Below are 23,585 nucleotides of genomic sequence, written 5' to 3'. Positions count from 1 at the left end.
AGCACCCCTTTCTTTGGAAGATATAGATGCCTATGCAGGATCAGAGACTTGGTTCAAGGCCGCATAGAGTACCACAGCAATACAAGGTTACCATGTGTTCCACATGTTCAGACTTCAAAATGAATATGAAAGAACCAAAGGGGGAGATGTATCCATCTTCATCAAAGACAAATACACCTCAAGTCTGGTTAAACAATACGACTCCCTAGAACTAGTCCAAGTCCAGCTAATTGTAGGAATACAATTAGCTGGACTTGGAATAGATCTAGGGAGTCATATTGTATTCCAAGTCCAGCTAATTGTAGGAAATATCCCCCCTCCACATCATTGTTAGCTACAGGTCCCCCACCATGAACCAGGTAAACCACAATGCCTACCTTTACTTACTTGAGTCACTCACAGTGCAGCCAAACACCCTAGTCATGGGTGGTTTTAACTATCCCTCCATTCACTGGGCAACATATACAAGCACTAACATGCTCACCAGAAGGTTTCTGGACTTTGTTAACACAAATTGCTCAGAACAGAAAGTTGACACCCCACAAGGGGATCAAATATCCTTGACCTAGTGCTCAACAACATGAGAAATTGCTGCTCCACCCAAGTAAGGTCAAATCACAAATCTGTTTTATTCAAAGTAACAATCACAACTGAACTCTCCTCTGGGTCAAAAAGGTTAAATAACTATAGCCTCCTACAAGATGGCATAAATAGTTTTGAATCCCCGCTCACCACTGACAGCAGTATTTCTATACTGAGGAATATACTAATGCCTTCTATAAACACCTATACAAGTGCATAAACTCAGCCATACCTGAATGGATTAAATCGGGATTCTCATGAAAAAACAAACCACCCTGGTACACATCCAACATAAATAGGTTATACAATAACAGAAAGAAACTGCTGGTTAAGAACAAGAAGGAAAAGTCTCAGGAAAGGAAAGGCATACTCCACAACTTGAATAAGCAAATTAGACATCTTGTTAAGTCCTCCAAGGTTAACTACAAAACCAAATTAACATCCCTGGTTAAGGATAATCACAAGGCACTCCTTAACTAAATCCAAAGTCTTAAAGGGAATGGTTGGATTTGCATTGAACTAATAGTGGATGGTACCATTCGTATGGAACCTGTGAAAATTGCCAACCTGCTAGCAAACAGGCTCAGTGAAAACTTCAGTCCACTATCCCCACCAGTCATGCCCCATATGAAGATATTTTGGAGCCCTTCACAGCAAACCAGTATTAATGTTCAAATAATAATAAAAAAAAAAATAGGCAGAGACCGTAAACTAAAAAGCAAATCCCAAGAAAAACGGTCCAGGTGCCAAGCAAGCATGGTAGTCCAATGGAACTTTATTAAAAGTTAAATATCACAAGCGCTTTCACCCTGACTCAATTGCAGGGCTTTTTCAAGCGTGTAAACAAACAAGACATTTTTTACCCTCATTTAAATACCCCCATCTGTAAAAAAGGTGCCAAAATTGTTTCAAATATTTAAAGTTAAACACTCACTTCATTGTTCAAATCTTTAAATCCTTTGAGTTATACAATTTTCACTGAGCACTCCACAAACCTTCAAAAAGTGTAAATATATGTAAATAAATACATCAGTACATATGTATGTAGAAACATAAATGACAAATAACATTAAGAAACCTTATGTAAATATTATAAAAAATTAATAAAAATGTTATAAAAATATTGTACAGCAGAACATACTTATTTCATAGCTTCACCGCTCTTTTAATTAAATAAGGTTTAATGGAAATGTGGTTGTTCAATCCCGGGGACTGAGTTGCATTTAATTTTAGTTGCCAATAGGTCTCCCTGCAACTTAACCAATTCTCCCAGTCTCCCCCCTAGGGTCTATATGTAATTATTCAAGGATTCCGAATAAAAAACCTACATGTTTGGGTTCTCTTTGTAAGTGCATACACAATGCATTGTTCAAGTGTCCCTTTCTAATACTATAAAGGTGCTCATAAATACGTTTATTGAGTGCCCTCTCTGATTTCCCTACATAGAAACTGAAACAGTCTTTACATATAGCCAAATATACTATACCTCTGGTAACACAGTTACCCTTCCTGAAGTAAATCTTACTGTTCTCATAGTTATTTAGGGTAACATGTGCATCCTCTATTATATATTTACAGTATCCTCAGTCAATGTTGAGGAGTGATAGGCCAGTAAGTTCCCATATGACAGAACAACGGATGATACAGGATGAAATTAAAGAGAATGTGCCACAGGAAGATGCTATAGAGCTTTCTATAGAATGTCCGCAGAAAATGAACAAAAAATGTGCCCACAGTTTAGAAGAAAGTGATCTAAGAGAAGATTGCTTGATTTAATAGAGATAGACATATTAAGACCAATGAAACAAATAGACTGCAGAAGGTCAATAAAACCCAGAATGTTAGAAGTTTGATAAAACAAATGAACACAGCAATTAGGACTGTCCATAGAGATCCATGTAATATAACAGAAGTAAACAGAATATATTACTGTGCAGCTTAATTAATAACAGATAAAATTCTAAGACAAAAACACAGGATAGTAAGGGAAAGGAAGGGGAGAAATCAAATAACATCATGGAAGTAATGAATAGAGAAAGGTATAAAGCAATTAAGACAAGAAGTGCCACTGTCAGAAGAGTATAGAAGTGGGAACAGATCATCAAAAATACTCAGAAAGAGAGACGTGATAAAAGCAATGCACAGTATTATAATGGATCAGGATTTATCATGCACAGTCACAAATAATAAACTAAAAATATCAGCACAGGTAGAAAAACTTAGAAGATACACAGATAAATATAAAAGAAAAGTACAAAATAAGCAATTTATTGATTACCCAAAAAGTTTTAAAGAGAACTGGGAAACAAGGTAAAAGGAAATAAAAGACCAACAAAAAAAAGCACTAGATACCTTTTAGAGAAGTATTTATGAAGTCTCCTGTAGAACATAACAAAGATGCTAATTGGATAGAAGAAGTAAAAGAAAGACTAAGAAGTTTAAAGGTACAGGATATGAAATGGAATGAAGTAACAGCCAGAGAGATTGAAACAAAGTTAAGAAAAGCATCTAACTGGAAAACACCAGGCCCAAATGCAGTACATAACTTCTTTTTTTTCAATAATTTTATTTAGTCTTTTCATTAAACTAAAATAGCATACATAATAGCACAGATAGATGTAGGACTTCCTCACAGTAAACAGTTGTTATACATTGAGGGTAGTATAAACATAAAATAAGACAATCAACCAATATTATTTACATTATATACATAGATGCTTTCAATATTCAGGGGAAAAAGGTATAATTCAGTGTGAGTTGTTGTGATTAAGCATATACCTTATGAGATAAGAGAAAAAACAAGAAGAAAAGAAAATAAGGAGTAGGAAAAAGGAGACGATTTCTTGGTCTATGGATATAGTTTAATAAGGGATCTCTTATTTGTATTTAAGTCTGAAATGTTGTCATGTGTTAGGCCAGCAGAACATTGTAGATTTGTTCATAATTTCCTGTGATTAATGTTTTTATTCCCTTTATCAATTAGAATTTTATGTGCTAAAAGATGTTTAGTCGCCATTAATTTGAAGTTCTGCCAGGATGTGTTATTTAGGTCTAACCAATTGGTTGCTATATAGTGTTTCAGTAACAGAAAGATATTGATCATAGTAATTGCTTGAGGTTTAGAGATATTATTTGGTAGAATATGTAGAAGAGTAAATTCCCAGGTGAGTGTGGTAGTTTGATATCCCATTTTTTGTAATTGAAATTTAAGGGAGTCCCAAAGTTTAAATACACATTTACAGCTCCAGAATAAATGTATTATATCAGCCGTTTGAGTTTTACAATGAGGACAAAGAGGAGAATTTGTAGAGTTAAATGTATGTAGGATAGCAGGTGTGAAATATGAGTTGTTATAGATCATCAGTTGGGTAAATGCCAATTTTTTGAGAGGTATGGATCTATTTGTTAAGTTAATAGCTTGGTTTAGTTGAAGGGTATTGATGGAAGGGTTGTTCTTTCTCCAGCAGTCTGAAATAAGCAGGTCTTTTTGGAATTTAATGTCTTTAATTAGTTTGTATGTATTAGTGATATATTTTTTAGTTGAGAGGATGGTTTTCCATAGAGAGTTACAGGTTGTTATATTGTCACTGTTTATGTTGTGGTTTTGTACATAACTGGTACATAATTCTTTGATTTGCCTTAAAATCACTGTATAGGAATTGGGGAGGTTCCAATGATTCCTTATTTCTTGTATAGAGTTGTTGATGTATGGATATATATCTTGGATGGTTATATTAATTAATTTAGGGAATGGATTTAGGTTTAAAGACTGATTGTTTATTTTAAGATTGGGATTTTTGTGTAGGGGTTGTAGCATCATCATAGCTTGAGTTAGATTTAGATATTTGAAGAGTTTTTGAGTTAATAAGATAGAGTGTTTCAATGGTTCTGTTAATTTGCACGGTTTTATTAAACTTGCATTTAGAAATGGTAGGGCTTTGGGGTTGATATCTAAGCTTTTGATATGTTTTTGGTATATTGTTATCCACATTGGAGACCAATCTTTGTTCTTTGGGTTATATTCAGCTATTCGCAGTACTCTATTAGCATTTGTGATTAAGTAATATCTCTCGGAATTGGGGAGATGTAGACCACCTTTATTTTTTGGGGTCGTAAGTTTGATATATGAGATTCTGTTTTTTTTTGGTTCCCGTATGAATTTTGCAAGCAGGGTACATAATAACTTCTGATTAAAATTATTAACATCTTTGCAAGAAGATTTACCCATGAGTAAGAATTATTTATATGCACACCCCAAATAGACAACAACCTGGCTAACAACAGGAAAAACAATGCTCCTTATTAAAAGTGAACCTGCAAGCTACTCTAAAAATTATAGCCCAATAGCTTGCCTTCCAATGACGAATAAACTCTAGACTGTAATTGATGCCGACAGAGTTTATAGTCATTTTGAAGAAAACTCAATTATGGCAATAGAACAAAAGGGCAATAAAAGAAAGTCATATGGAACAAAGGATCATTTGTTGTTAAATAAAGTCATAGTGGAGAACTGCAAAAAGGGGAAGAATCTAAGTATGGCATGGATTGACTACAAAAAAGCTTTAGACAGTATCCCACATTCATGGATAAAAGAGTGCTTAAAAATGTATAAGATACACCCTACATTGGTAAACTACATCACAGCAACCATGAAACAGTGGAAAACCACTTTGCAGTTAATCCATGATAAAGGACAAATTATTATTCAAGGGCTAAAAATCCAAATGGAGTATTCCAGGGTGACTCTGTCACCGTTGCTCTTTCACCTTGCCTTTAACCCATTGTGCTGTCTGTTTAACAGATTAGGCCATGGCCATAATTTGACTGAAAGAAAGCAACAAAGTGTAAAGAATTCTCATCTTCTCTTTGTCAATGATCTAAAACTGTATAGCTCATCAAATGAGGAACTGAAAGCACAACTGCAAGTAGTCAAACTTTTTCAAATGATATAAGAATGTCATTTGGTCTTGATAAATGTTCAAAAGCAACATTTAAAGCAGGAAAGCTGCAACACCAAGAAAACATCAATTTGGGACAAGAATGTGATATAAAAGAACTTGAACAAGAAGGAGTATATAAATATTTGCGAAATGATGAAGGATCAACAATAGAACATGAACAAATGTGACTAAAGCTTAGTAAGGAATATTTTAGAAGACTTAAATTAATCCTGAAAACATAGTTGATATGTAGGAAAAAAAATCAAGCTATAAACCAATTTGCTCTTCCTGTCCAAACCTACAGTTTTGGAGTGACTGACTGGCCCCAAAAGGTGTTGGATAGATTAGACAGGAAAAAAAGAAAGATGCTTCATGCTGACAAAATGATTTATAAATTCAGTACATACCAAGATTATATATTCCCATTTCCAAAGGAGGTATGGGCCAACTTGAAATTGATCACATGTATAGATCTACAATTGTGGGACTGTACACATATCTGCTGACCTCACAAGATCTAAATATAGTGAAAGTTTTGAAACATGAGGAGAATAAATCTAAGATGACTTCCCTTCTTAGTCTAGCAGAAGCATATTGGCATCAAGTGGGAATGGAAATCAAACCAGAAGTAGATAAAAGTCAGGCAGCAACTCAATGTACCAAAAAACAAAAGAAAGAATATAAAGTGAAGGATCACATGAGAAGGCAAGAAATGTGGAAAATGCATAAATATAGCTGCAAGTATTGAAAACTCCTAGAAGAACCTCATGTTGATCAGGATTGAATGCAGGAAGGGTTAAGGAGAGGCAAATTTAAACCAAAAGATGAAAGGTTTATATTGGCGGCCCAAAATAGTGGGCTACGTACATGTTGGCTTATGAAGTCCATTGAACATGTGGTAGAAACAGACAAATGTAGGTTTTGTAAAACAAAATTGAAAACAGTTGCACACCTCATTGCTGGTTGTGGTATACTAATGGCAGAAGGACTGTATACTGAAAGGCATAATGTTGCAAGACTAATAATACTGAATACTATAATAGTGAAGTAGCTGAAAAACACTGGACACATGAGCCACAAAGCATCACAGAAAATGATGAAGTCTATATCACATGGGATCACCCATTAACAACAGTTCAAAAGATAAATGCGAGAAAACCAGGTATAGGTCCATGAAAATAAGACAAAAGTAGCATTGATCACTGAAATCGCTACACCCAGTGACTACATTGTCTTGCATAAAGAGAGACACAAAGTCAGAAAATATCAGGAATTGCAGACAGAAACAAGAGCAATATGTAAGAAAGATACCCAGACAGTTCCATAAGTAGTAGAAGCAGTGGGTCTTATAAAAAAGAATCTACAGTCTTATTTAGCTATATTACCAATACATGTAACTCTGTATGAATTGCAGAAGGAGTCATTACTGGGCACATTGCGGGTGCTGCGAAGTGCACTTCTGGCTCATCTCTGAGATTGAAACAATACTAATTTCATGAATTTTAAGCATGCTTTGATTTAGGAATGGGGCCCATTCCCGTCATGGTATGAGAAATCCAAAAGACTTGAAGAAATCTAAAAAATAGGGGTAAACCAGTATGTTATTAGATGAGAAGCCAACTGGCTCACTGACAGAATGCATACAAGCAAAGTAGGGGATTCCACCTGTAGCAGCAGACCTGTTACTAGCGGTGTTCCACAAGAATCTGTGCTGGATCCACTTCTGTTTGGAATCTATTTCTCAGACGTTCAGGTGAAAACAGATGGCATGTGACTTACCAGGTTCACAGATGTCTGCAAACTGGGTGCAATCACTGAAACTCAAAATTATGTCACTGTACTATAAAAAGGGCTTACACAAATGACTGGTGCCAAATCCATGAACTTAAACTTAATGCAAAAATGTATTATCATCCCCTTCAGTAAAGGTGAACTCCCAGCAAATTACATTATCAACAATAGCCCCTATGTTCAAACCCAGTAGTGAGAGACTTGGGAACGCACATTGATAGCAGCCTTAACTTTGATCATCACATGTATGCAGTGGTGAGGAAGGCGTTTTATGTTGCCCATCTCATAAGTAAGGGAATAGCATCCAAAACAAAGGAGGTTATAACTTCTCTGTACTCATCCCTCATCAGACCAATAATAAAGTACAATTGGTCCCTTCTGTATGTACCTCAACAGACCCCTGCAGCAGCTGGAGAGACCTCAGAGGTTTCTCATCAATAAATTCAAGGCCTTCATCACATGACCTACACAGAGACTGAAGGGACTGTCACTATACCTGTATCATATAGACAGCTTAGAGGTGACCTGGGCTTGGCCTACAGAGCAGTCTCAGACCCTGCCTTAATGGAAATGTTGCACATCTGCAAATTTAATGGGACAAGGCTCTGTCACTCTAGAGACCTTAACCTAGCCTGCAACATAAACAGGACTTGCTAGACAGACAGATATGTCTCCCAGAGCTATAACTCCTCTGGAACAACCTCACAATTCAAGTTAAATAGAGCTCATCAATAAAAATATTTAAGTGTAACTTGGGCAATTGGATGGGAAACCGTAAATTCATCCCAGGGGTTTCATCTATGTTTCCTTTGGATAGGGGCAGTTGGTACTGATCATAAATTCACATGCTAATATAGCTTATTTCTGTCTGTCTGTGAGGGAATGGGAGTAGAACATGGCTAGGCTTGTAAAGGCCCTATGGCCAATAGCCTAGTAACCTCCTATGATTCTATGATCTTATGATATTTATCACAGACAATTGCACTTCCACATATAGCCAAAAATGTATACCTGTGAAATGGCTTGATAAATATGCCAGTGCCATCAGTACACTTTAAGAAAATGCATACAGATGAAAGTGTAAAAGGTTATGTTTCAGATTTTCTTAAAAACATTCCAGCTATGTAGTATGTAGCTGGCAAAAAGCAAGCATACTTTATGAAGTTCTGTAATCCTCTGTACAGATATATCCTGAAAAAAAGTGTTTTTGCAGTTTTGCAAACACATACAACTCTCCTCAACATTAGTTTGGCTAAATACATATTTGCCTTTTTATAATGGTGTAGATTATTAATGGATTGCATCTGTCTTTGTCTGTGTTTCATAGATGCTAATTATAGTATAATCAACAGAACTGCCTGCTAATCAACTAATCTGCTGGAGCTATTCAACCAGCTATAAAGCATCCATGTAGACTCCATTCTGTTTTTTCCTGAAAATGTAAAAACTTTTGGAGGGCAGACATGGAAAATCTACACATATAGGATGTTAGGGGCTGCTGGTTCTTTAATCCATTTGTATGTAATATAGGCTGAAGCCCATGCTGCTGCTGCTGCTGATAGGCCTAGGCCTAGGCTAAGAAGGAGAAGAGTTTTCAGGCCACACTTAACTTATCACAACCTACATGATGTGGAAATTGGAGAATACTACAAATTGGACAGGGACACTACAGGAACTCTGCAACCTCTGCCACCTTCAACTCAAAGCCACAACCAACCAACGGGGAACCCATCCATGTAGAAACTAAGGTCTGTGTAGCCCTTAGAATCTTAGACACAGGTACTTTTCAGAAACCAACAAGGGACATACTGGGGTGTCACAGGCATCAGCATCCAGGATCCTCCACCAGTTCCTGGATGCTATGCTTCAACATGCCAGTGAGCACATATTTTTTCCCTGTCATTCTAAGGAAAAGGCCAGAAATATGCCACAGTTCTACTGGCTAGTACACTACCCTAAAGAGTTGGATGCCATAGATTGCACCCATGTAGATATGAAGGTACCACCTGGGGAATAGGTAGGCTGTACATTAACAGAAAGGGTTATCAACTGCCAAGTCATGTGTAATGCAAAGGGAATCATCTTGAATGTTTGTGCTGACAACCCTGGCAGTTACCACAACTCACATATCTGGCACACCTCCCAACTGTACCAGATGTTTGTTAGGAGGGATGTCCCACGGGGTCATTTACTGGGGGATACAGGCTATGCACTGGAAATGTGGCTGATGACACCTGTCAGAAATGCACACACACCCATGGAAGAATGCCATAATAAGGTATACACTGAAACCAGAAATGTCATAGAACATGTCTTTGGGCTGCTGCTGTCATGATTTCAGTGCCTACATACATCTGGGGGAGCTTTGCAGTACAATCCATGGACATATACCAAAATCTACATAGCATGTGCGATGCTACACAACATAATGCCGAGAAAACAGCTGCAGTGGGATCAGCAAGGGGAAGGGGCAGACATCGCACCACCAATGTCAAGGTCACCACAGCCATTGGCAGATGAGAAGTCAGAGAGGGAACCACCAACTGTTGTGGGTGTAGGCAGATGTAGGAGTGCTCAGAAAACACATAACACACTCACCACCTCGGGGTCTAAAACCTTCTTCCTACTCGCACACATATAGTAACATTAATGGCAGGCAACTCATACAACCTTTACCTTCACATGTATTGGCTGTGTACTGCTTGCGTCAGACAGAGTCAACCCTGGACTAACAGTGTGGCAACTGCTGCATTTAAAAGGTAAGTTCTGAACCTGGTCATACCTCTCAATTGTACAGATTTTCGCAGAATGTCCAGATTTTTGCCTCATATTTTTGGCTTGTTACTCATAAAATTGTGATTTTTTTTTTGCAAATGATTGCCAAATTTTTGAGGACAAGTCAGAAAATAATGACACACATTTAAAATTCAGACTTCATACCCTTTAGAAAATTCATGCTAATGCAAAACCTGTTATTCTATCAACTTTCTAAGTTTGTAAGCATAATATTTAAAATGTATTCCTATTTTTGGGCCTTTGTTCCCCCCATTATTTATGGCTTTGTCCAGATTTCTTTTGCTAAGAGGTTGAAAAGCATGAGTGTATTGTTTAATAATATTATGGCATATCCCTATAGTACATCACTTAAGCAAGTAAAAAGAGATTTGTACAAACATTACTGTCGCATGTGACAGCAGAGACTTATTTGACTTATATGAGTCCATTAGTAAGTATTAGACCTCAAGCATTAAAGATTCACACAGTCAGACCTCACAAAGTACAGATGATCACTGCATGCCCTTAGTTTAACACCATACATTTGTACTGGAAAATCATTGACGAGGGAAGTTAGAAAGTAATGATATCCACTGCAGTTTCTGACTTTACAACTCTCACAAGAACAAACAACAGGCAGGATGGAAAACAAAGGAGTAACAAGAACAGCATATCCTTGTTTGTGCCATAACAGTAACTCACCTTTTCTCCCCCCAAAAGAACATTACATTCTTGTCTGTGCCATAACAGTAATTTACCTCCCTGCCAAAAAAGTCCATTCATGCTTGTGTAATAACAGTAACTCACCTTTGCTCCCCTCAAAAGAGCAGTCCATTCTTGTTTGTGCCATATCAGTAACTCACCTTTGCTCACCCCCAAAGAAAAGTCTGTTTGTATGTGCCATAATAGTAACTCAGCTTTGTCCCCCATCAACAGAACAGCTGTACCCTTGTAACTGCTATAACATTAACTCACCTTTGCCACCCCCCAACAAAACAGTGGAGTCTATGCTTGTTTGTGCCATCCAACCTGCCCTTCATTTGTTGGCAAATGCCTATCATGTTATTGCCGTATAAAATCTTTACACATTTTAAGACCAATGGTATAGCATGTTTTACAGGCTGCAAGTCTCAGAGTACTGGTCAGATAAGTGATGAATGGCCAGGAAACACAGAAAAGTTAGACAGAACTGTATATTTCCAATCAATAATCATGACAGGTTGTGTGATCACTAAGTGCAGTATGTCCAAATATTATAATAAATGTGGAAATAGGTTATGGTTTGATATTAGTACACATTCTGTTGTTGTGGGTTGTGTAAAGAATGACTTCAGTTCTTTGCAGCAAAGCTGATTGTATGGCAAAGAGGAATAAATCACCTATCCTGTTTTCTGAAGGTGCACTGGAGTGAGAGTTCAAATCCAGACCTATGTAGACATATCTCATGTGTACTAATATTTTCTTCTGTGTATGTCAGAGTGCTTTTCCTTATTTCAGTTATGTCTCCCTTTTTCCTTTATTTCTTTTCTTTTCATTTGAACTAATACTAAAAAACTGACGGAGAAAACACAATTTACCAGCAAATGAAGTGGAGGTTGGATGTTAATGAAACAGAACCTGTGAATTGTGCACCCTTACTTGCATTTCCAACCTTGACAGACCTTCATGTAACACTTTGTAAGTCTAACCTGACACACCCACCTGATGTAAGCATTCACAGTTGCCATCCTATAAACACAAATATTGAGGGAATGCCTGCACTATGTTTGCAACCCTACATGGATCCAATTTTTGGGGATTCAGCAATTCTAATGAGTTCAGAACTCATTTGCATCTCACAATGCTGACAGCCCTGAATCTACACCATTAGGTACCATGTAGCTAGGGAAACTAAAGAGCAGCCAAATGTTGAACAGAGAAGGGAGGATATTATTTTGGGATAGATCTGCACAGAGGATTGCTGCTTTTTTAGATGGATATGCCTGGATTTTGTCAGCTACATATTGCATATGCTGACATGTAACTATGAATAGACTGTTTAATGTTTTTTATATATTTATTTTCATTAGCACACACTTGCACCTTTAGCTCTTTGCATTACTTAACAATGTGTACTGTTCATATAAGGGTGGAGGAGCAAAGCTGCATTTTTGTTCTGGCACAAAGATTGCATTTGGTACTCTTTTTGTTGCATCCAGCCTTCTGTCACATATTAGGGTCAGTTCTGTTAAAATCTCACATATTTTATACTGTCCATGTACTGCATACCTCTCAGCTGTACAGATTTTTACAGAATGTTCAGATATTTATTTATTTTTATTATTTTTTTATTTTTATTTTACATTTGTTGACTGGGATAGTCAGACTGGATGCATGTCCATTTTCAGCAGAGGCCCAGGGAGAAAAGTTCCTAGGTAAGCAGTTAAGATTAGAGATACAACATTACATATTACAATTAGAATATTTACAGTGATTATGTGCATAAACAAGTTATTCAAATTTCACAGGTTAGAGGTAATGTCAAGTGTAAGTCAGGATTAAGTTACACAACTTGGCAGATTTAATAGTTTTTTACTCATTCTAGAGGAGACTTAGCCAGGCTTGATACATTGACATAGCCAGTTAAGTGTCAGATGTTGTCTGAGTCTTGTCTTAAATTGACACAGGGTAGAAAGTAAAGAATATCAGCTGGGAGAGAGTTCCAGGATCTACCTACTGAGTTGGCAAAGAGAGCGTCACCGGCTGAATTATTAATTTTACTGGTCTGAATTAGTAGTCTGTTAGAGGATTGAAGTGGTCTAGGATTGTTATAAGGGGTGATAATGTTTTTAAGTGCAGGAGTATTTCCCGGATTATAGAGTATTTTATAGGCCAAAATCAGTTGGTTATACTGGAGTAGGCTGGGTAGTTCTAGCCACCCAAGCTGGTTTAGATTGACACAATGATGTGTCCTGAAAGGCAGCACAGTGGCAAATCTGGCAATGTGGTTGTAGCAGATTGAGAGTTTGTTAATGACAGACTTGTTTAAATTAGACAGTAAAGGGAAAGCATCCAGAAATGTTGAAAGAAGGTGAGAGCGAGCTATGGCAATTTTAGCTGGAGGGGTTAGGAAGGCTTTTATTCTGTAAAGTGAACCTAGTTTTTATTGATGGTTTTGATAGATTGGTTAACATGTAGGTTGAATTTTAGATTATTATCTATGATGACACCTAGTAGTTTTGTAGAGGGGTCGGGAGATTATTGTGCCATCATTTGCTTTTATGGTAAAGGTGAATGCAGTAGACGTATGTGTTGGTGAGAAAAATTGCATTTTAGTTTTTGGGATTTAGTATCAGACAACAATCAGAAAGACAGTTTTCTATTGTATTAAAGGTGGTCTGGGTAGCTGACCATAGCTCTGTTGGGTATGTGGCCGAGCAAATCAGGGTGGAGTCATCAGCATATTGGATACAGCTGACTTTTGGGATGACAGTATAAAGGTCATTAATGAAGATGGAGAACAGCAGAGGATCTAGTATAGAACCTTGTGGTACACCACAGGTGTTAGGTAGGAGGTTAGAGAGTTTGTTTTGCCAAAGGACAGCCTGCTGTCTGCCATTCAGATATGATTGAAACCATTGAAGGGCTTTAATATCTAGACAGAATGTTTTCAGGGTGTGGAGTAAAAGTTGGTGATCAACCATGTCAAATGCTTTGGAAAGATCCAAGAAGAGGGCTGAGGAGATATAGTTATTGTTGCGATTATAGTTTATGGTGTTGGTGGAGGCTACGAGGCTGAAGTAGTGCTGTGGTGAGGTCGGAAGCCGTGCCAGGTGTCTGCCAATAAGGTGATTCTGGATTAGGTGGTGCATCAGCTGCCTATGAATACATTTTTCCATAATCTTTGCAAGTGGAGATAGTATAACTATTGGCCTATAATTGGATAATTCAGTAGAGCTACCACCTTTGTGAAGTGGGATTACATATGCCCCATGCTTTTCGTATGTTTCTCATAAAATTGTCATTTTCTGGCAAATCATAGAGGGTTAAAGTCAGAAAATAATGACAGACAATTGAATTTCAGACTTTATACCCTTCAGAAAATCCATGCTATTGATTTGATAAATTTTCTAAGTTTATAAGAGCAATATTTACAAAGTGTCCCTATATTTGTGCTTTTATCCACCCGTTATTGATGGCTTTTTCCAGAGTTCTTGGTCTAAGAGGTTGAGAGGTATGCTGTGTAGACTCCTTTCTGTGGCTGTATTCCAACAGTTTTGGAATACAGGTGGAACACCAGTATGGAGTCTACATGGTTCCTTGCCATCTTGTTTAATTGCTCCACCATGTTTTCTGGATTTATTAGCATGCTAATCAGCTGTTTGTTCAGCTGATTAGCATGCCACAGTGTTTCAATTGTTTCCGCGAGGGTGCACACCACTACAAGGAGCTTACTGAATTCAGATTTTTTACACGGCCATGTGAGCATTGCGCCAAGATGCCACCATGATGAAAAACCGTAGTGTAGGCTTTATTGAATCTTGGAGATAGCTACAGAAATACACATATATGAGCTGGGTTGGCATGGGGTTAGACAAAGGGGAAAAGTGACTTTTTGACCCAGGCACCAAACTCACATTTTATAACTCTAACTGAATGGCCTTAAATATGACTGCATAATTGCTGCTCAGCATTTTTTTTTTGTATCCTGATGTGCCAGCTTGTAACCGTCAGCTGCCAGAGACCTCTCAAATTGCTCTGATGTGCAAACCTGGTGTTACCTCCACCCTCAGTTTTGAGGATGCTGAGAAGAAGGAAAGTGGAGGTGGAAAGTGACTTTGTCTAGTACTACCCTCAGGAGAGACCATCAGTGTTCAGTGAAGGAAAATGACCAGCAGCTTCCTGGAAGTGGAATGAATGACTGCAGCATTATTCTCTGCATACATGAGGATTTTTTATGGTCCTATTCTCCTGTGTGCTGATGTTACCTCTGTAAGGCTGACTGTGCAATGAAAGGACCTGCCCACACTAAACCCTAGGAAGCCATGCCTCCTCAGCTATCCCAACCCTCCCAGGCTACTAAGCCAGGTATTGTCCCCATATCACTGGCATCCTGCATGGCTTGACCAGTAGTCTGCCTGTTCAGTATAATTCTTTCCCTCAGGATGGGCATGCCTATCCTTTGTGATTATGCCATCAAAAGTCCAAACTTTAATCAAAATGGGGATGCCTGAGCCATAGCCAGAGTTTTGTTCATCTTCACCACATGTGCAAACTGGCTAACTATAATGTTAAATAGTACAATTGGTTGCATAATTTTTTCCACTATTCCTTTTATGACACCTATCCCACTTCAGCCATTACCTGTCTCACTGACCAACTGGTCCTTTTTCTCTTCAATCTAAACCACTTTACTGTCAGTCTGTCAGTCAATGAATTATCATCTATATGGGTGAAACATTTTATTCTCTGACATCCTCTTCCCTACAGTGGCTACTGGTGCTCTAATGAAGGAGTACCTACAATGCTTGACCAGGCTGTATATTTGCTTTTCCTTCCACAAATACAGCAAACTCCAGCTATATTTTCATGCACTTCTTATTAGGACAATAAGCCCATCACTGGAATTTCCTACTGCGACATCACCTAATATCCATCAAATTGTACTATTGCAGTATCATTCACTTACAGATTCTTCTTCACTGGCATCACCAGCAGCCAAAAATTGTTTTTTTTATAGTAACATTATATGTAGCAATATTGATACATGTTATGCATGCTTATACTAAAATACACTACCAGCGTTATATTTCTAGGTTTTCTGTGTTTATATTTTCATCTTACTTAAATTTAGGTGTATTGCTTTGCTTCATTTTTCCACTGGTTGTGGCCAAGGTCATGACTGAAAAGTGTCTACCATCCAGGCTAATTACCTGATTAACAAATGTTGAAATAAGAAAAAAAAAAGTTAACCCCAGTTCACTAGGCTACAGCCAATTTTTCAGCAATCTGCTACATAAGGATGACTGCAATGTTAGTCACCTTTTTATATTCCTTTGTACATATGCGGAGTAGATCTGTTGTTTTACTTCTAAATACATTGGTCTCTTGTTAATTCTTCTGAAAATACTGTTCTATTTCTTAGTATAGCAGGTATGCAACATACAGTATTTAATCTGAACACTAAGTCTTTGTTTACAGTATTTGTAGATTATTAGAAAGAGGAAGAAAAGCTGAATGAGAAAAATAAATAAAGTAATTTAGTTTAGGTAAGCTACAGAAATGAGCTGAGACATTTATTCATAGTAAGTATTAGGCTATCTACCCATGTAGGCCATTTTATGCTTAGCCAACTTCCCTTTTGAAAGTGAGAATCAAATGGTGTATCTTGTGACTGTGAGGTAAACACCTAACCAGTATACTAACCTCACAACCCATAATATTCATAGGAGAATGCTAGGCTAACTAACCAGAAAGGCCATTTTAAGCCCTTTAAGCTAATTACATGGTCAGAATCAAACCCACTACCTTGTGTCTTAATACCAGACCCAAAATGTATTTTGTGACAAGCCCATTGACAATGCTTGTTAAAATGATTAAGATGCACAAATGTTTTCAAAGAGTCACACATTTGCAAATACTTCTCAGCTAATCTGCATCTCTTTTGCCAAAGCAGGATTGCTTTATTTTCCGTACGAATGAAAGCCAATATGTGGTAGATGCTACAGTGACAGTGTTTGCCAAAGGACACAAAACTGCATTTTTGGCATTTATCTTAAGGCCATGATCTAGTCACCACTTGTTTACACATTCTAAGCATTTTTTTAGAATCTGAAAGTCAGCTGAAGATTTAATGATATTCTATGTTTGCGGTCATTTGGGCCACAGGTCCCGGACATTATCCTTGATATAAGAGAAATGGTTCAAAGAAGAACCCCTGAGGGATACCATTAGTAACAACTTTTTTTGATGAGACTGTGCCTCTAATCTAATAGACTGTGATATGCCAGTAAGCCATTTTGCTACACTGTGGGTAACACATGAGTTTACATTTAGCTTGATTAGTCTGTTGATAATGCCAGAATGTGGGATGGTGCCAAAGGTCTTGATCAGGCTGAGTTAAGCAGTGTGAACTGATATGCCTGCATACAATGCATCAATGACTTATTCAAAGAACTCCACCAAATGTAGGAGGCAGGAGCTACTTTTGATGAACCCAAACTGATTTGGATAAAGAGAATGTATACTTCTGATGACATTATTAATAAGTTCCATTATGATGGAGCTTATAGGTCTAAAGGTTGTGGAGTGGGATTACTTTAGCAATTCTACACTCCTTAAGAACAAATCCAGTGGGCAGGCTGAAACTTACTAAGTTGTTAGTGTTAATATTATAAAACTGGATTGTGTCATTTACAGTAGAAGCACTGGGGCAAGCTTTATATTGTCACTCATGCCATACGACTAATCAGCTAGCTGACACCATGATGCTGAGATGGATGCAGTAGATTGTGGGGTTTCACAAATCCTGTATTTTTTCAGCCTGTACCATGCGGTGCTTTGGTTGCTCAAATGGCTGCCTTTAAATTTATACATACATAATCCCACACTAATGGAAATTCATGAGGTACACAAATTTGTATAAAATGTTTGTTTGTTTTATCACTATCAAGTTGCATATATATACCTTTCCTTATATATCAATATGTGGCAGCACAGTTAGCCTCTTGTTTCTATTGCATTGGTACACTGTAATGTTAAAACTTTATTATTGCTGTTTCATTACATCATTTTGTGGCATCAACCCCCTATAAGCTATCAATTTTCCTACTGTCCACCTGGTTGTTTTATTCAATCAGTCTACCTAGTTTCCTGGTGGTGTAGGTAGGAGCTGTCTGAAAGTGGGTTATCTATAACTTAGGAACGTGGGGTGTTTTATTCTTTGATCCTCAGCCATCTTCACTTCAGTAGCTATGGGTGTTTTTCTGAAACAGGTCAATACTATTGTGCCCATGTATGGATATTCCATAGACACACACACACACACACACACACACACACACACACACACACACACACACACACACACACACAAAAAAAAAAAACCCATACCCTATTATAGTACTAATGCAGTACTCTGTAGGAAAATGTGCCCTTTGCTAAGCATTCTGTGATGCTATTGCACCCACTTCTCTCCAGGTGGCAGTAATGCAACGTCAGCTACTCATTTCCATCATGCTCAGCCTGCCTCCACTAGTAGGTGAACTATGGATCAAACACCAGTCAAGTGCATCACTATTCAGGTTTTGTCATTTGTTTCCATGGAGAAGATTTTAATTTAAAAATGCTATTTAATTCTATATTTTATTGCAAGCATAGGCAGAGATGGACAGAAATCATTTTGTGTTAATAGTCTCTTTCCCTGTCTTTATTTATTTCAAGAAGTCAAACTCTGGAAGTCCCTTCCATTGTCTCTGTGGGAAACTAAACTCCCCATCTATTTAAGTTAAACATAAAACATCTCTTCACCAAATGGATTTGACACTGAGCATCTCCCCTGTGTGATTTCTCTCCTCATCTTATTTGTACTTCACCCAAAGAAATAAACAACTCACCAATCTCCATAAATAATAATTTACAGGCATCCAATTAGTCTTGCTGTTTCTTCCTTCCATAATCTCTCTTCTCAGCTCTTTCTTTCCCATTTCACCAGAACCTTTTAAAACCCACCTATTTCCACTTTTATCTCTTACCACTATCCCAGCCTTCTCACTCTTCCTAAATCTGTCTACCAGAAATACCAATTAACATATTCTGTTACCTCACTTGCTACAACACTAGGTGAATATTGTTATATTGTGTGAATATACCTCCTTTAATTGGCCCTTGTATCAATTTTATAAATCCACTCATGCAATACTTTTATGTCTGTGGTTGCTTTCTCTTCTTTTATGTGCAGGTGTATTCATTTATTGGAGCTTTTCACCCTGGGGTTCCACTGAAAGGAGATTTTGCCCAGTCAGACTTTCCCAGTAAACAAAAGCAAATAAATAAATAATATATAATATATAATATATAATCTGAAGTAGTTAACTTAATTTTATCTGCAACCTGTGGGTATTCGGATCCGTATCAGATCTGAGCCGGCAACTATTTTTTTCCTAGCATCTGCTAGAGCTCCTCCCCTACCCATAATGCACTACCATCTCCTACCTTCCCTCAGATCTCGTTTGCCACGCCAGTAGTGTGCATTATGGTCTCCTTCGCTCTGAGCTCAGGGATAGTAAGTTTTATTAATACTTAGTCTCTTTGTGTGTCTGAGTTGATTGTTTCCATTCCTCCCCTTTAGTATATCGTTTGTTCGTCGGTTAATCAAAAAAAAAAGTTTTTGTTAAACTCGGTAGAATAGTTGTTAGGCCTGCCCTTCTTCTACCTGTGTTTGTGTGTGGTGTTTTTTAACAGGTAGTGGCTTTTTTGGTGCAGGACCATGGCTGATCAGCCAAAATCTGTGTTCAAGAAATGCACAGAGTGTGGCCATAAGCTCTCCCCGGCTGATGATCACATTCTGTGTGTTATTTGCTTGGGAGTAGCACATTTGTCCACAAAATGTGCTATCTGCATCAGGTTCAATCCTAGGGCCCTCAGAGATTGGAAGGCCAAATTAGTAGCTAAAGGCCTTCTCCCCGCATCCATGCTGGAATCTGCCATGGCCTCAGTACCTAATGCTCAACCTCCCACCCAGACAGAGACTCAAACTCCCTCTTCTTCTGGTGCTGGGTCAAGTAAAGACAAATCTACAGTCAGCGTAGCTGACAAGGAAAATGACAGAGAAAGGCACAAAGAGGACAGGGACAAGAGAAAGGACAGACCTTACAAGAGATCCCCAGACAGGGAGCTCTTTCTTAGTCCCCTTTCTAAGGCCATGAGGCCAGTTTCTCCATGGCTCCGGTCTCCTTGTTTCTCACCAGAGCCATTGGAACATTTGGATCCAAGGCCTTCCTCCCCGTCGTTGCGCAGACCAGCCAGATCTGAGTCGGTGGTCTCTTTGCGATCGACTCGGAGCCTATCAGTCTTGAACATGGACAGGATGATGCGGAGATTCATTCAGACCCAAATACAGATGGGAGTCTTGCCAGGCCCCTCTTACTCTGGAGGGGGGGGCCTCCATGCCCTTTATCTGCCCCATCTCTCCTTCCCCAATCCGTGCTTCGGGGCTCATGGATCTGAGGATTTTCTGAGTTGGTAGCTTGGCGCCGACGGTTCCTCCAACCTCGACTCTGGCTGTTACCTTGAGTTCCTCAGATCCAATTAGTTCGGATCCGAGTTACTCTCGGAGCCGCAGACAGGGAGTCAGACCCAAGGGAATGGATTTTTTGGCTCCACCCTTTTCAGATCCGACCCATTTCCTCGGACCTCAGGCTACCCTTGCTTCAGCTCCGGTCCCCACTTCAGATCCAGGAAGGGCATCTTCCTTGCTGGGTGCAAAGGAGGTCCGCTCTCATTTGGCCTTTGAAGTGGTGGAGAGGGTTCTTTCCCAGGAATTGAGACCCCAGCCCATCCCCTCGTATTCCACCTAGACACCCCTGGATTTGGCGACAACATCCTTCATCCTGTCTCAGGGACAGCCTGTGCCAGAGGATCCCCAGGTTATTTTCCCTGAGAAATCCCCTGCGGCTCACAAATCCTCTTCTGAGAGTCCCACTGAAGAGGGTAACCCTAAGCACAAGTGCAAAGGAGGCATTTGGACTCCCCCGAGTCCCTCACCATGGACAATGACGTAGATGAAGGAGAAGGTTCCTCCAGGTCACCTCCCAAAGACATCTCCTTTGGAGAAATCATGGAGATCCTTCACCAGAGAGGAGGTTGGTCATCCCCAAAACCTTCTGGGGATGAGACAGTGTTCCTTGAGGCCTTTGGCATGGGCCCATCTACTTCCTGGTTGTCCCCGCCAGTGGACCCCTTGGTGGACCTTATCACCACGCGGGCATGGAAGGAGCATGACACTGTACAGCCCATCCCCAAACGCCCTGACAAAATTTTATCTCTCCCTTCCAACAGACAACCTTGGTCAAAAGGAGCCCCAGTTGACACTATGTTGGTTGCAGCAGCCACCAAGAAGGAACTAGCACAGGAGAGTTCCTCAGTCCACCCTCCAGACAAGGAGTCCAGGTCGTGGATAGGTTTGGGAGGCACGTCTATTCCTCAGCAACCTTTTCAATCGTACACTGAACTATTCGGCACATGTAATCCGGCTTCAGTGAGACCTTGCATTGGAATTCGCTGAGTCACCCCCAGAGTCTTTATCACCGCAGGACAAACAGTTGTTCTTTGTGAAAATGTCTGCTCAAGTCAGTCTCAAACACGTCTATGTGGCTCCTTTCCCATGCCATGGAAGGAGCAGCTAGAGCAGCTGGGACAGGCATAGCCATGAGGCGTCATGCCTGGCTTAGGTTGTGTCAGTTTGCGGACCCTTTCAAGGCGATGTTTATTAATGCTCCCTACGACGGTTCTTCCCTTTTTAGGAAGACAGTACGTGGCACACTTGTCTAGAGAAAAAAGGACGGGAAGACTTTGTCTGCCATCAGGATCCACTTCTCTAACCCTCAGCAGTCCTTCTCTAGGAATCAAAGAGGGCAGAAGAAGATGTGGTTCTGAAAATCTCAGTTTTCCAGGATTCTCAGAACAACTATTCCCCCAGTTGCAGAGGGGGACAGGATCTACACCGACCCAGAGGTAGAGGGGGTCCCAGGAATTTTGGGTCTAGGGAACTTTTTTCTGATAGACCTGCTCAGCAGCCCTGAGGGGTTGCCCAGCTGTCTTACTCTGGAGGCAGTCGGGGGAAGATTGTCCATACACCCAGTGGCATGGGAGTCCATTACGACAGATTGCTGGGTGTTACAGAGTATATCCAGAGGTTACACTACCCCATTTGTTGCCCCTCCAAATATTGCAAAACACCTCCCGGATGTTCCACCCGCTCACAGGGAGTCTGCAGCTCTAGAAGTTTCAATGCTGCTTCTCAAACAAGCCATCGAACAGGTTCCCCCCAATCAGTCTGGATCAGGCATCTACTCAAGGTTGTTTTTCATGCCAAAAAAGACAGGGGACCTCAGGCCCATTCTAGACCTGTCAACATTGAACCTGTCTGTAGCCAAACAGAAATTCTGGATGGTAACCCTACAGTCCATTCTATCTTATCTCTGAGAGTGTGACGGTATGTGCTCGTTAGACCTCCAGCATGCTTACTACCACATCAAGATCCACAAAAGCTCCAGGAGGTTTCTGCACTTCCAGCTGGGAGTCAGTCATTTTCAGTTCAGAGCCCTACCCTTTGGTCTCACCACAGCCCCCAGGGTGTTCACTAAGGTAATGGCAGTTGTAGCTGCTCACCTGAGGCTTTAGGGTATTCAAGTGTTTCCTTACCTGGACGACTGACTCTTCACTGCACCCAACAAGCATCACCCTTTATCTGGCCCAAGATTACTTCATTCGGTTGGCAGATCTACTGGGAATTACAGTCAATGTTCAGAAATCCCAATTACAACCAGTACAAGTTCTAGACTTCATTGGTGCATGGCTAGACACTTTGCAGATGAAGGTATGCTTAACTCCAGACATGATCTTACACCTCAGGTGCCACATAACTCAGATAGTGAACTTCAAGTCTCCAAAGGCGAGTGAGGTTCTCCGGGCACTGGGCTCCATGGCTGCCTCCATATCAGTTCTTCCTTGTACGCGCCTTCATATGTGGGTTCTTCAATGTACTCTGGCTGTTCAGTAGTCTTGGCTAGACCTGCCCATGGAATTTCAGATCAGGATCAGTCATGTCTGCAGGATGTCCCTTCTTTGGTGGTTAAATTCATTGGAGATATTAGAAGGACGCCCCTTTGCTTCATCTCCGGTCCAAGCCACAGTGACCACTGACACCTCCCAACTCTGGTGGGGGGGACACTGTTTGGGAAGGACAGTCCAAGGCACGTGGTCCCAGTCAGAGACCAAGCTGCACATAAATGCTCTAGAGATGAGGGCAGTGCTTTTAGCGTTGGAAGCCATTCACACTGTCCTTCCTCTCGGATTGATTGCAATTCAGTCAGACAACATGTCAGTTGTCTGGTATATCAACAAGCAGGGGGAACAAGATCCTACCCCCTATGTCACGAGGCCATGAGAGTGTGGGAATGGGCAATCTCTACTGGTCAGTTTCTGATAGCAATGCACATCCCGGGGCGCTCCAACATTTTAGCAGACAGATTGAGTCGGGCTATTCTGATGCCATATGAGTGGTCTCTGAAACAGTCAGTAGCGGAGGAGATCTTCCTTGCATGGGGTCAGCCTTGCTGTGATCTCTTCGCATCTCCTTCCAACGTGAAGTGCAGCAAGTTCTTTTCTCTGATTCCCTCACCAGGGGAAGTCCCCAGAGACGCTCTAGTCCATGCTTGGCCCCCGGGCTTCTGTATGCTTATCCACCATTGCCACTCATTCCAAAGTTTCTTCAGAAAGCTTGCCAACTGCGGTGCA

Source organism: Protopterus annectens, chromosome 2.part2 (genome assembly GCF_019279795.1).
Source record: "Protopterus annectens isolate FY-2018-M chromosome 2.part2, PAN1.0, whole genome shotgun sequence".
NCBI classification, from domain to species: Eukaryota; Metazoa; Chordata; order Ceratodontiformes; family Protopteridae; genus Protopterus; species Protopterus annectens.
This window is presented reverse-complemented; position numbering follows the sequence as displayed.